This window comes from Hylaeus anthracinus, unplaced genomic scaffold, assembly GCF_026225885.1.
Source record: "Hylaeus anthracinus isolate JK02 unplaced genomic scaffold, UHH_iyHylAnth1.0_haploid 27395, whole genome shotgun sequence".
Classification (NCBI taxonomy): Eukaryota; Metazoa; Arthropoda; class Insecta; order Hymenoptera; family Colletidae; genus Hylaeus; species Hylaeus anthracinus.
The window spans coordinates 49,210-63,681 of NW_026535198.1; the positions used below are offsets into that span (position 1 = coordinate 49,210).

The 14,472-nt window shown below is 46.4% G+C and overlaps 1 long non-coding RNA gene and 1 pseudogene across 1 annotated transcript; one reads left to right on the forward strand and one right to left on the reverse strand.

Annotated features, from left to right (window-relative positions):
- The window catches only part of LOC128893375 (uncharacterized), a 30,431-nt pseudogene extending 18,021 nt beyond the window's left edge, over positions 1 to 12,410 (forward strand).
- On the reverse strand, positions 4,159 to 7,568 carry LOC128893376 (uncharacterized). The gene is made up of 3 exons (XR_008461314.1): positions 7,030 to 7,568; positions 6,618 to 6,729; positions 4,159 to 6,218 (listed from the first exon to the last, which is right to left on the reverse strand). It is a non-coding gene; the product is annotated as an uncharacterized LOC128893376 (long non-coding RNA).
- Positions 12,411 to 14,472: the final 2,062 nt, after the last annotated feature.

The window sequence follows — 14,472 nt, forward strand, 5'->3', positions numbered from 1 at the left end:
GTATAAACTCGCGAGGTCGTTTGACTATCGCGGCATTAAAGGGTTACGTCACCTGACCGGTGCTCTTATAAGGTTTAGTTTAGGCAGATTTATACCAGATGGACTATACGGTATGGTTTTTTCCCACTAATCGTGAAGTACTAGGTTAAGTTCGTTTTTATTAATTTTCTCACTGTTCAGACTACGAATACTCTAATAAAAATCTTCGGCCTGCAAGTCCGAAGGCAATTCCAGTTCTAATTTTGTATAGAATTTTAGAGGCTTCTATAAACGTATCTGAAAATAAAAAGTACACTAGACAGACGTGAATACAAACAACGGGGGTGTTCCTTCGCTGAAAATTCAATTCCAAGCGCGTCCGATCTGCGTAACAAGCGATGCGTGCCCGTTAGTCGAACCGAGCCTCGGGAATCCACCTTCCAATGCCTTCACCCTCCCTCGACCGAAAAAAAAAAAAAGAAAAGAGACGCGCACCCCCTTTCCAGGCTAACGATGTGCTAACAAAATACGGACCGCGGATAAAGAGCCGCTCGAGGAGGAACGTAAGCAGATTGACGAGACGGAGACCGTTGTGCGCGAAGATTGAATAAAAAAGAAGGGAACGAAAGACGAAGACAAATATAAGAGGCTCGGAGAGTTAGGTCTAAGAAGCAGACTCGTGGAAATCGTTCTCCTTCGCCGGAGTAAGGTATATCCTCTCGGAAGGGGTGGAAGCCACCCCTTAATTATCCGACTGACAATTATTTTTAACGACTCCGCGATATCCTAACGAGACCTAATCGGCCGACGTGGCGTCTGTTAAAAAAGCGACCTCTCCGTGGAATGGTAAACGAGATGTCGCAAAAGGGTGACCCTTCTTATCGCGTCGCTTTAATTCCTCGTTCCCGAAATCTCCACTCATTCTCGCGTCGCGATCCTCTCCCCTTTCGACGATAGATCGTTTTAGATTTAATTATGGAAATATTTTCATCGAGACGATTTCGTTCGCGTGTTAACAGCGTGAACGTCTGAGAGATTTAAAATTAATAACAGGAATATCTCCCGACAACGTTGTCGGCTCGTATCCATTACATTTAACTCAAGAAGAGCGATCGACATTTACCTACTTAGTTGTTGGGAGTAATAATAGCCGATGTCGCTCGGGAACACGTGCACACGTGTCATTAGATGAATCGCTGAACACTGCAATCGCTTTAGCACCTCCGATGCCTGGGAAATGCGTGTTTAGAGCCGATACATTTCTATCGAAAATTGTTTAATGGACATAAGGGTTACCGTCGAGCTCGTTCGTTTTTGTTCCCACGTTGCCAACCGGCGTCAGCCATCGTTGCGATTTCGTAAAACGATCTCGTTGTCGCGTACTCGAACGCAAAGTGGCGTAGCGATCAACAACGCCACGATCACATGGCGGTAGTCCACTCCTGTTCTCGATCCCTATTACAACACAATAATTACCGCACGATAGACGACTTCCCACGTCCGGCACGCCTCGCTCATTAAATCCCAGCTTAATGATAGTTACGATCGTTCTACACCCGTTATGGGCACGGTGACGTACGCGGTCGTAACAATCGCGTATAGTTAATCTTATTTCATTAATTATCGATCGAGCGAGCAACATTTACCGTCTAATGCCTAGCAATACTGTTGCACGATTTATCCAGGCTTCCGTTACTTGCAGCAGCTCGTTGCGATAGTTTCCTGAAGAGATATACTTCGGAACATTTATATTAGGGGGGCCGAAGTGTAATCAAAATGTCTTCGATTTCTGGATGACAATTAGTTCGCGAAACGAGTCGAAATAAAACAGCCCACTCGAGAAAGGCCATACGAGGCTGAGCTTCGATCCATACCTTAATCGACTGTTTAAAGTGCAGATGTTCCCGAAAACATTCCATTTCGCGGGCAAGAAAGAAGCTCCATTATCGTCATCGCGGCGTAAAAGGCTCTCTGGCAAAGTCGAAACGACATGCTTCGAAAGGAGTTAAACACGAGTCCCCGGTCGAAGGTAGAATAACGAGAGAAATCTGCATGAACGAGGTCCGCCCCTGACTTTGGAAGCTCCGTGTTGCTCTGCATTTAAATAATTAAAGATCCGACGGGACGGATGGACGCATGGACCCGTCGTATTAATGGGATAATCGAGCGTTCAACATCGAGCGAGAAGCGACACGAGAGGAGGAGAGGGAAGGTTGGTGGTTGGTGACGGTGGTGGTGGACGGGTGATAATGATTTTATAGTCAGCTGAACTGCCCGGGGGAGGAGGGTGAGAGACAATTGACTCGATAATACGGGTCTTCCTGCCTGGCACCCGTTGATACCGACGGCGAATCAAGTGCGAACACCCGACCAAGAGAAAGAGAAGAAGCGACAAAAGAGGGACAAGGATAAATGTTCCGTTCGCTAATGACCCTGGTGCCTCTTTAGGGACTGCTTCTCGACTTAGGCTACCGGTCGAAGACCTCTACCTCTTCGTTACGGGCCGAGGTATCAGAGTACCTGACAGCAAACTCCACCTTCTTCGCTTCTGCGGCACCCTCGCGTCATCCGGGCTCAATACGGGTACAACTTTCGGTGAATCACGCCGAGGATCGCGTGGAGGACGGATAAAAGTGTCTTCGACGATGTTGATCGTAGAAAATCCTTGGCGAAGTAATCGCTTGGTGAACATTTGAATCTATCTTTGAACGAATAGCACATCGAAGGACGATGAAGATGGCGTTGCAATTGGAACTGGAGTTGAAACTGTGACGTCCAAGTTGTGCTCGCGAAACACCGAATTACCATACCGATAGGGACAGTAGACTCGCAAGTAGCCTCTTGGTGAGGCTAGAAATACGATTCTACTATTAGCAAAAGGAAACAGTGTTACAGTTGGAGTGGAGTGGCAGGACAACGTGATAAACATAGTTTCAGATTACCATAATAAAATTCTTGTGGGAACGTCTGTTCTAACCCTCGCAAAATCAGCTATTAATTATCCAGGGTGTGAACCAATTAACGAACGCGCGAAAACCCCACAAATAATTTCCTGTTTGGAAGGATAAAATAAAATGTCTCACTCCTTGCACCTAAGTTACATCGGAGCACTAAAAAGACAGCAGAAATTTATACGGCAACCCGGCACAATGAGGTCTGCCACTGTTATCTACGCGACAGGCTCTAAATCACTCGACCACCGTTCGGAGATATCAATCAGTTGTTAAGCAGGAATTCGTTAATGAGTGACACGGGCGTACAGGTGGCGAGGTGTTCTTAAATTTCAGGACAACAGGCGTGCACACGCTTGACAACCAGTTCTTTTTGTAGTCGAGCTATGCAACGGGGCGTAATTCAACGATAAGGCGTCCGACCATCCATACACGAATTAATATTGCCTCGCGTAAAACATTTAACGAATGGGACACTCGCGTATCCTTCGCTGCTCGTAAAAAATGTTCGCTTAATCCCACCCCTCCTCCGTGTCCTCTGCGACATGGCGTATACAGATGTCGAAGACAACACCTGCCTGGAAATCGCTCGCGACTCGATACATTTGCACACAACAATATCCGAGATTCAATTCCACGAGGCGATCGAATGGTCGCTTTCCATTAACGGTATCCATTGCGTTACACTTGTAAAGGTTAAGACGAACTTTCACGCCGCGATTACGTCTAATGAATGGGCCGACCGCGTCTCCCAAACGCGTAAAAGCATGTCCTTTCAAAAATGTGAGAAACGGACCACTTTTAATAAAAGTCGAACGATAAATCGTTCGGTGGAACGCATCGATAAGGTTTATGTATTTGGTACACTATAATCGCATTGTGCAACGTTTCCTGAAACAAAAATTCCTCGACCTAAAATGAATAATAAGAAAAAAAGCATCTGCAATTATCCTACATTTTTATAGATTACAAGTATTCTTTTCTCGTCCTCCTTGTATCGTAAGACACGTGTACTGAGACACTGCTTCTAGGTGTTGTCCCCTACTACAGAAAACACTGGATTAAATCATAACTGCAACAATAAATACTTTCAAGTGCGATGATCTATGGTCTTCTGTCACCGTTCTGAAAGCAATTGCATTTCGCTCGCAATACCACGCTGGTTCTCCGGATGCAAAAACTTTGCCCATCCACTTTTGACGTCGTCATCATTGTTAAATCACCACCATTACACGACAGACGCGATAGACGGACCGAGGGAGTCCTCGATGAATTATAGTTTCGGTTATTGAGTTTCAATAATGGCATCAGGACCGCGAGTCTGTAAAGTAAATTAGGAAATTAATTTAAAAAAAAAAAAAAAAAAAAAAAAAAATTGAAAGGAATACAAGTTACAGGTACTTTCCCAATTAGCACAAAAATAGGGTGTTGGAATTGCCGCTACGATTACGATTGCGGTTAAAGTTAAAGTACGCCAGTTGTAAAAGAATCCACTCGATATAGATTGTAAAAATATCCTTCCTGGAATAATTTTGATTGTATCTGGGGATGGCTTAAAGTAGGTCGATTCGCGCGTATAAATGTGGACCGAAATAGATAAAAGATCACCATATCGAATTATTCGCGCCGCCCACCGAGGAGAAAAACACGATTCGGTTCGAATGAGAATCGAATAAAAGAAGAAAGATAGGAAGAAAAGGACCCGTCTGCCTTCGCATGCGGCGGACGCGAAAATAGCCCCGGGACACGTCAATAATTAATTAACGGAATTTATCGATACGCCCCGCCGGCGTCGTTATCTTGTCTGATACGCGTACGAAACGATTTTGTAGCCGTGCAGGGGGATAAGCCATCGTCAATTCATTCGGCTTGCCTCGTTCTCGTAGAAATTACGACTTCCTCGTGATCCTCGACATCCAACATGTCCTGAGGGATGCGCGGAGAGCCCTTACAACGAACGTCGTTCACGGTATCGACGTCAAATTGGTGGGCAGGTGACTCTCGAACCATCCAACCCAAATTTGTGACCCTACGAACGTCGCCCGTCTAGCGACACAAATAACTATTCCGGAATTTACGCGTAATCTCGTGAAACGCTTATTCCCCGTTCCAATAAAAACGGTTCGAGTGGCAAATTGTAACGTTTGCTCCTAGGCAAGGTAACACGTGGTTGCGATCAGGTTAAGGGTCATTCACGGCGCAACACCTCGCGCGTTGCGAACGAAAATCGTATAATTTGATCCAGCCGGTGATCCGCGGAGACGGTATTAATTTTCGCGCAATCTTCGAATCGCCGATCGGCCGGCCGGAGGATCGCCGTTGCGGCTGTGAAGTCAATGCCACGGCCGGGGATCGATGCATTCGCGCATCCATAACTATGGTACGCGAAGTATGCAACAACTGTGCATTCCACATATGCTCGCCAGGCGTGTTCTCACGTGGTGACCACCGACACACCGACGTAGGAAAACACGGTGCGAACGTGGGCGTGCATTCCTGCCTTCGCATTATCTTCTCTTCACTCTCTTTCATTATTCCTCTCTCTCTCCGGATCGTTCGGGACCCGGTGTTCCCGTCCTCGTCTCGTCTTTCCCTCTCTTACCACCGGATCGCCTTCCTACGAGAGAAACCCTTCCACCTCCTTTTTATTCCACATCCTGGCCCGTTATCGTGGATACCACGGTCCAGAACGGCTGTTTCACACCTCCGCTCCCGCGAGAATTAGGAAATAAATTAGCGACCGGGCTAATTTCGTTATCTCGCCCGATGCGAGACCCTCCCGCTTGAGACGTCAAGGGACCGATGTCCAAGTCTTCGAACTGCTGCCCGGACACGATTTCAGCCGTGTCCCAACCCGCCAGGATCAATGGCTCCTCGCCTCGTTCCAACGGCTGTTCGTCGCCTTCCCTCCACGCTCTTCTTTTCGCTGAACGTATCTCCGGATCAGCGAATGGTACTTCGTTAGAAACGGTCCGGTTCTGATTGAGATGGCAGCAGATGGGCCCGTGGAATGGTCGCCTCGCGGGAACAACAAAAAAATACACCTCTCTGGCCCACGATTGCCCACCTGTACGCGCACTTTTCCCGTCGTTGCTTCAGCGAAAACCGCGGCTCATGCGACAGCTTTGCGATCGATTAAGCTCGTCGATCGCGATCCCGCTGGCTCGTTGTTCGGTGAGAAATTAGTTGAAGCGGCATACAGATCTTCTAGATATTTTTTATTGGCGAAACCTTGAGGTTGTCGTCTTGTTATTTAAATTTGTGTCTTGTTTCCTCGTGGCTGGAAAACTAATCGATATAGTTAAGTCTAAAACTTGAACTAATTTAAAGGCTAGGTTACTTTTTTTGGTATAGTTCGATCAGTTTGACAACATTATTTAACTGAATATCAAAACTGAAATGTATTAAAGTAAGTTTATATTGACTGCGAATATTCAAGTCAAGGTCCCAAGTCGCACCTGTATAAAATTCTAGAATCCAATAAGATAAAATTATTGCGACCTCTTGCCTATCGAAGGTAGGGTTCCTCTCCCACTATATTTTCGACAGACAAGTTATCGCGTAACTTTATCTTATTGGATTCTCGATTCGGATCCTTGATCCTGACCTGGATATTCGCAGTCATCGTAAATTTTCGTACGAAGTGATCCTAAGCTATGATCTTGTCGTTTCGTTTGTTATTCCTACCGTGTTCCTGCGAATCCGAGTCCAATTTTTCGAGTCCAATGATTAAAAGTAAATCATACGCGATCTGCGATTCCACATCCGGTTTTCGAAATAATTAAATTCCCATCAAGTTCTGTAAAAAAAAAAAAAATCTATAAATTCATACTAACGACGACTGACTCAGCGACGTTAATTACACTCCCGTGAAACCTATTAAAATTGCATTTAAAAACCAGGTTAATCGATGAACACGATTCGATCGTCGGCTTAGCAAACCAGAATTCAATTTGACAAACTCCGGCTTATCGTTACGCTCCTCCAGGACATCCATTAAAATTCCTGAAGGCGCTAACGACATTCCCGATTATTTTGTTCGACGCCCTTCGAATGCGAGTTTATAGCTGTCAGGATATACAGACATATACCTACTTACCAGCGGAGCCCACGGTATTGCGTCTGACACGGAAACTCGCTCGTAAATTCCCGCCGAACAAATTTCCAGCATGTGTCGCGGCTATCTTAGGCTCAGTGCTCCTCAACCCGTAAAACCTAATGATTTATTTAGGCTCGTTAAAACTCGGCTGACCGGTGACATCACTAAGCCGAACAATCTCGCGAAACCTGGACGATAACTATTCGCCCTCCGATTTCGTGACTCGTAGAGAGATGACATTTCGTACCACAAGTTAAGACCAACAGTGTTTTTCTTCTTGGAATCATAGTTTCCCATTAAGTATATGTTTTTTAATATTTCGTAAAAGTGTCGAACGAACCAATGTCCTCGCTCTTACTGTAACGAAACAACCCAACCTTATCAGAACTCGTTATTGCTTTATAGATTACGCCAATTTTAATATAATTTAACGCAAAATGTTTCAATGTTAATTCAACTTGAAAATGTACGACCAAATGGTGTGCACGGGTTAAATGTCGATGGTCAGCGTCGAGTTTGAGAGCCCCTGGAAAGTTGGGAGCGGCCGGGCAATCAGAATCTCGTACATAGTCACACATTTAAACAAAAACACACATCGAGGTGGTACCGAAGCACTACTATCTCAATCCGTACGCAAATGAGCTCCTCTGCCCTCTAAGAAGACGAGGCAAGAGCGATGCGCGTGTAGAAGTGGCCGAACGTTTGCGCGTGTACGCGCGCATCGGAGGAACGTGTGTTTTACGCGCATAAATTGAACACACGTGAGCACGATACGCACACAATACAGATGAACGCGATGTTGATCGCGCCCGTAGAGCCGTGGAGGAGCCGGGAGATTGGGCAGAAGGGAGGACAAATCAAAGCCACTCAAAGAAATAACCAGTGCTCATTAAGAGTAATAACCCTCTCTTCGGTCCGACCGATTGTTTCAAGGGTGTCACACGGATCGGGCAGCTGCGATACTGCGCTGTTACTTAACCGTCTTCCTTATTATATTATTTGATTCGGGGTTGCAATGGGGTCCAATGGCCTTGGCAAAGAGAAGGAGTCCGTTTAACCGACCGATCTTAACGTCCAGTGATTCTTACTTCCACGTGGTGCACTCAGGAAGTATCCACGAACAAGTAGATTAAATTTGACTTTGGTTTTGATTTGATCGGTCCTTGTTGGATATTTGTCCAATTGTCGTGGTTTATTTCAGTGGCGTGACCCAGAAAGTAATGTGTACCAGGCATAGATTTAATTAGAAAGTAGCGTGTCACTTTTGGTACGAACCGATGACATACATTTTTTAGTTGAACAAATATTTCCTTTCGATATAAAATATGCCCAAACCAATTGAAGATTCTATTTTGGGGTGAAGTAAAAGAACCATCCTCTATTAAAATTGATAACCTACTCGTTAATAGAATATTTATGGTGAATTTTATCAATCGAATTCTGTAAAAGGCGAGGTGTAGAGGTCAAAAACAAACTCATCGTAAATACTAGTTTTCGTCGAGACAGAGGATTCGACGCGTGTTACGCAAAGTCTCGTCGTTCTGCTCGAAAATCGTTTCCCGGAAGATCGTTTCGAGATGAAACGTTACAAGCGTGAGCGGAGCCGCAGATTGAAGTGCTTGTCGCGTGAGGTGAACGCGATCATTGCGTTCCACGAAACTATTGCGCTTAATTCGCAGAGGAGAAATGCTCGTCGACGACGGCTCGCCTTCGTCTTCCTGATTAACCAATTACTGCTCGTGTGTCTCCTTTGAATACGCGATAGAATATCAATTCTTTAATAACATCCATCCACGGATCATTAGTCAGACGATTATAGAAAGCAGAAAAACTGAATCGCCTTCGTATCTCTCGCGAACAAAGTCCAGGGTTTCCAGCGAGTTTCTAATCGCGGAGCGTTTTGCATACCCGTGACTGTGTTTGTAAATTACTCACACTTCTCCGGAGGGTATAGTCTCTAAAATGAAAAGATAAGTAAACTATATTAGATATTATTGTAGGAATAAGATAGGAACGATATCTGTACCTTTGAACCACCGCGAACAAAAATTCCTTATTTAAGATACCTTAAGAAAATTCCGAATCAAAGACCCATTTTACTTACTCGAGTGCATCTACCACCCTCGAACGATCGTACCACGCGACGAACCGCGTTTGTCGACTGAACCAACAGAAATTAGATTTAAAAACGCGTTTCTTCCTCGCCGTGGAGTACAACACGTTCATTGTGCAGATCTAAAGTATACACTTGGTCAAAATCAATAAGGATATCGATAAATGCGCTAATCGCGCCGCGCGCACTGGTTATCTTCCACCGAAGCGCGGACAGTGGCGTCACTGAGCCGTGGGAGAAATTAAAAATCTCCCTTTCGCTTATCGACTTCCCCCCGTACGTTCGCCACATTCTCGCGAAACGCCACGGGGCTGCGAGGATCGGAAGAGCCTAGCAGAACTATGCCGTGGCCAGTGTCGTTTCGCTAATCCCGCCGTTTATCCGTAACACTTTTCACCTTTCTTTACTACATAGCCTCACCTTCGCCTCGCGAAAAAAAAAAAAAGAAGGTGGCTTCGATGCCGAGACATAAAAACGCGGATTATTTGCTCTTACGATCGTGGCAGACCATAATCCAGGCGGCCGCCAGGTACCAGAAAGAAGTGTTAGTCAAACAGAGCATCCGTGCGTGCCAGGGGTTCTCATTACCGTGCACAGATTTATTTAGGCTCGTTAAACTCGTCTACTCGTTAGTACGTGTCACGATTCTTCGGCAAACACGATGGACGATAATTATTTTTTCGAAATCGCTACTTTTGTTACAAATGGCGAAACAGTCTCTTTATAATTGTACGTATAAATACATATTGTACATACGAATATTCTTCAAGAAATCAATTAGACAAAACCTTATACTTGTTAACACAATGTTGGCCGGTCACGAGTAAACTCGTATTTGCGCTTGCATTATTCTATGTACGAAACCCAGGGCGATATAGGATATTCTAAAGCTTTGGCCATCGTGTTTAGTTCAGTAGTTGAAAAATTACGAAATAACAGCCGATGACACGTAGTCGCTTCTGTGTAAAATTGCCGGTCACGCGACAGCACGTCGAGCAATCCCACGACACCAGGACACTCTGCTTGCTCGTCTTCGATTTTCCGATGAAAACTGCGCCAAAGATTGATCGCTGGTTTAATTAGAGTCTTCGGATCCGACAGCTATCAATTCCATTGTTGTCGTTGAATAGACGGATCGAGGTGGAGCGACGAAGATAATTTCCTGCCTGGTTTTCTGCTCTCGTCCAGGCTACCCGCGACCCACCGAGCTTGATAATTACAGGCGAGCGGCCAGCGAATGAGCAGGGGTATCATTAACACTTCCTGCCTCGTAACGACTCCTCGTCTGATACACGATACTCGATATAACCACGCGCGTCACTGCGTAAACCTGTGAACCCGTTTAATCGTCGTCGAATGACACGTCCTCTCTCCTTCTCGCGTCCACGGACGTCCTAAAAGAACCCGTAAAAATGTTTACTGCTCTCGCAATCGCCTACCAATCACGCCAATCGTAGCGGTCGTCCTAAACGATCGAACCCCGTTGACAATAATTGATATATCCCGATCTGTCCAGAAATTATATTCCGTCGATACTCGTCGTCCCACGACCGGGTTAGTAACGACTGATTTAGAGGCGAGGCGAATGGTTTTCTTCGTAAATTCCATCTGGTTACGTCGGTAACGGTATTATGACGACTACGTCGGCTCGAACTAATTAGCTCGGTCCGCTTATTATTGGTAAGCGACCACTAGATTCCGGGGACCATTTCGTAAAGATCATCTCTGAATTAATGTTAGGAATAATTGTAACGATGTGTATGCGGTGCGTTGCTGTACCTGGTAGTTGCACGTTTCGTTGTATAGACCTGTAGAGTAGTAGTTGTCTTGATTTACGCGTGTTGTATTTTCAACAATAATGTCCCTGAGTTTTATCAAATAATTTCCTAACAGCGTCGATCCGTCGTTTGGTTTCAGTAGCGGCTCCAGGTTTAAGCGGCGGCATGCACGGGAACGGTCTGATGTCCTTGCACGTGGAAGGTGGTACGCAGGTCCAGGTGCCGCGGTCTCTGATGCAGGCCTTCCTGCAACAGGACCCGAATCATCCTGGATTGGAGACGGTGCGTTTGCCGACGCCTCCTCACGCCAACGATGAGAACGGTCCGCCGCAGCACTGTCGCGAGGTGGAAACCGAATTGTGTCTTGTATGTCGCCGATGCGGCCGAGCTTATCCTCAAGAGTCGACGCTGCTCGCTCACCAGCGTTCCTGTTACCTGGGCAATCAACAGCGTCGCGGCGCGCTGCGTCTCGTGCAATCACGTTACGGATGTTCCTTGTGCGACGGAAACACCCCCGCTCGTACCTACGCGACCATCGGCGAATGGCGACGTCACGCCGAAACGTTGCAGCATCGGGCACGCCTAGAGGCCAGCCATCAACAACAGCAACAGCAACAGCCGCAACACCAGCAGCATCAACAGTTCGGCAATATTGGCGCAGACTCTGGGGCACAGTGCGGCGAGGAGGTGCATCCTCTCACGGACGAGATGGAGGACGTCGTCAATCAGATCACCTTGCTGGCTGCTCGTGCGGCCGCTGAGAGCACGACCGGCCAATCCCAGGGTAACGAGAGGGTGAACCCGGATAACAACAACGCTCCGGACGTGAAGAGACAGAAGCTGGTCCAGGAGGTGGCCGCTTTAACCGGGGCACGTTAAACGCGCGCGACGGCATGGAAACGAGGAGGACAAGGGTAGGAGCTTCTCGCTGAGGGATGGCGATAGGATGCGCGATTGAAACTTGTGGATACCACGTCCCGTCCCGAACGCGATCCCTTCGCGAAGCAGGCGGCGAAGAAAGAAGAAAATGGACCGAGAGTGTTCGATGGGTGCTCTTTGAGAGAGGTACTCGATAACGAAGAATAACAAAACCAAAAAAAAAAAAAAAAAAAGAAAAATTAACGTTCCTAACCGGCTAGACAACGGGCAGGGGGGTTCCAAACCTGGGAACCGTCGGCGGGGAGGAGGGGGCAGAGCGTCCTCTTCCCGATCCCAAGGTACTCGCGCGTGGACGGTGTGGACCAATCGCGACGAGAGCGCATAGCGAACCTCTCTTGTTTCCTTTCGGTTTAATCTTTATGTTCCGTTTTTTTGCGCACTGCCACTGTCGCGCAACACCCCCAAGTTCAACTGATTAGTTTTTATCGCGTCGACTGTAATAGCGCGCCAACGAGCGGCGCGCGCTCACCAAAGTTCCTTCGATTGAAAGAAATAATGAAGAGGATGAAAAACTCCGAGAGAGAAAACTCGAGTAAACGAATAGACGTTTGTTTTCGCACGGATCGGGGGGGGAGAGCTTTCTTCGGCGGAGCGCCGATAAACTGATGATGATATCCGAATCCATCGTCCGTGAAAGTATGGTTATTCGCTCCCGCGGTGTTTGGTGGAGGAGGAGGAGGAGGAGGGGGGAGGGGGGGTGAGGGTAAGAACGGACTCGATCGAACACGATCGAAAACCGTGTCGACGAGGAGGAATAAATCGGGGTTCGGGGATTAGGGTACGGGTGGGGTGGGGGGAGGGGAAGGGGGTAAGAGAACCTAAATCCCTTGACGACGCTGGATGACGCGTCGAGGTGGGCTGACTCAAACGTTCCTATGTAAAGTAATAATAAAAATTTAATGAAAGAAAAAAAGAGTTACTAAGAAAAAGAGCAGACATTAAGGCGCGCGTTTAAAGGCGATTTGTAGGGTAGACGGCGCGACGTACGCGCGACTAGAGGCGCCGCGATCATTACGAATAACGTACGTACATATTCATCTGAATCTTCACTCCTCTCTATCTCTCTCTTTCTTTTTTTACGTGCGTGTGTATGGGTGGTTTCAAACGCGTAATCGGTACGTTCGGAGGGACGCGACGAGCAACAAACCAACCGTGTCGGTCTTTGACGACGAGAAATAATGACCACGTGAGAAGAAAAAATAATTGAAAAAAAAGAAAAACGCCTTTGCTAAAAGCGCACTGGTTTCCGAAAGTGTACGCCACGGTTCGTTTCCGACTCGATGGCGACGTGAACGATCCGATGCGAACGATACGAGTGGCGGACCTGCAACCCTCGAAAGAAAGATCGGTGACAAGAGGAATCTTCGAGAGCCCACGCGCACATGTGCACACTAGCACTCGACATGTACACAAACCTGCGGAAATGGGCAAACGCTAGTCATACGGATGCAAATGTTGAATAACGAACCATTTAAACCGTTAAAGTTTGATTAAGGAACGCGATGATTATCGTTGCCTCGAACGAGTACTAGTTTCGGCGAACAAACGTTGAGAAAGAAAAATTCGTTGTCGTTCGTATGAAAGGGATCGTTGCCCGTCTCCGCACACGTGCATACACGCGTTCGCAAGCATAGTATACATATTATACGTGTGTGTACTGTTAAAGACACACAGGGCACGGTAACCCCGTAAGCTGGGTGGGGTTTAGGTACGATATCTCGCTAACGAGGCGCGAGTTTTAACGTATTCTCCTTTCTTTTTCCCCTTTCTCTGGGCGAAGGACGATCGCGATCGACGCTCGAGACGACGATGTGCTTTTGTTTTCTGTTTTTGTGTGTTTTTTTTTCTTCTTTTTTTAAACAAGCAAAAAGAAACGATTCTTCGACGCGGAAACGATTTTCCGTCGACGGAATTGGAAACGCGAGCACGGTTCGCGTTCACGAACGAGCGAGACCCAGTAACATGGTTCCTATATTTAATAAATTATATTTAATAACGCTAGAAAAAAAAAAAACGATTAATAATAACGTTAACGATAATAATAAACATAGTAATAATAATGATAGTAATAAAGAGAAGGAAAAACAATAGTTATAGCTGTCGATAGCTGTAATAATCATTTGCTAGTTGAACGGTCGACGATCGGGCGTTATCACAACGATCGAGGTCGGGTGCCGAGGTCGATAAGGGACGAGAAACATTTTTTTTTCCCGTTCTTCCTCTTTCCTCTTCCCGTCGAACGGAGATCTCGCGCGATCGAGGCACGGCGATTGTAAAAGAGAAACGGACGCGAGATTCGACGAGGGGGAAAAAAAACAGCACTAGATACGGAAGCATTAGATGGGTAAGGGGGAGGGGGATGGTCGCCTCTTCGATCGACGGATAAAGGGTTTTGTAAAGGTCTGTTACGGGAACGACGAGGAATTCACTATTAGTTCGTAAGTTACGATTAATTACCAACTAAAAAAATGTAGCGTTTAAGGGATGGAGGTTTGGGGGCGGGGGGAAGCGTATGCATTGGTAACGACACACGGACATACACACATGCATAAGTATATATATATACATATAAATAAATGAGATAAAACGATCGAGTAAAGTAAATATATATAT